This window comes from Oncorhynchus nerka, linkage group LG11, assembly GCF_034236695.1.
Source record: "Oncorhynchus nerka isolate Pitt River linkage group LG11, Oner_Uvic_2.0, whole genome shotgun sequence".
Taxonomy (NCBI): domain Eukaryota; kingdom Metazoa; phylum Chordata; class Actinopteri; order Salmoniformes; family Salmonidae; genus Oncorhynchus; species Oncorhynchus nerka.
Window position 1 is genome coordinate 725,142 of NC_088406.1, and position 968 is coordinate 726,109.

The following is a 968-nucleotide window of genomic DNA, read 5'->3' on the forward strand; positions in this document are numbered from 1 at the left end:
GGTGAAAGATTTTATTGAGTTATCCTGAGTCATTCTGTGGAATTCATTCAATAAAATGTATTTATAAAGCCCTGTTTACGTTAGCAGATGTCACAAAGTACTATACAGACACCCAGCCTAGAACCCAAAACAGCAAGCAATGCAGAAGTAGAAGCACAGTGGCTAGGAAAAACTCCCTAGAAAGGCAGAAACCTAGGAAGAAACCTAGAGAGGAAGCAGGGTCCAAGGGGTGGCCAGTCCTCTACTGGCTGTACTGGGTAGAGAGGAACCAGGCTCTGAGGGGTGGCCAGTCCTCTTCTGGCTGTACTGGGTAGAGAGGAAGCAGGCTCTGAGGGATGGCCAGTCCTCTTCTGGCTGTACTGGGTAGAGAAGAACCAGGCTCTGAGGGGTGGCCAGTCCTCTTCTGGCTGTACTGGGTAGAGAGGAACCAGGCTCTGAGGGGTGGCCAGTCCTCTGGCTGTGCCGGGTAGAGAGGAACCAGGCTCTGAGGGGTGGCCAGTCCTCTGGCTGTGCCGGGTAGAGAGGAACCAGGCTCTGAGGGGTGGCCAATCCTCTTCTGGCTGTACTGGGTAGAGAGGAACCAGGCTCTGAGGGGTGGCCAGTCCTCTTCTGGCTGTACTGGGTGGAGATTATAAGAGTACATGGCCATTAAGGCCAGATTGTTCTTCAAGATGTTCAAACGTTCATAGATCAAACAATAATCCCAGTGGTTGTAGAGGTCAGTTCATAATAATCACAGTGGTTGTAGAGGTCAGCACCAGGTCAGTTCCCCAGGAGGAAATGTCAGTTGGCTTTTCATAGCCGAGCATTCAGAGGTCGACACAGCAGGTGCGGTGGAGAGAGTCAAAACCTGTTGAGTGTGTTTGTTGCAGTAATAGTGACTGTTAGGCACCTATGGTATTGTAGACTGACCTGTGGAGAGGTTTAAAATGCTTTCCAGGTAGATAAATCATGTTATCTCCAACTGG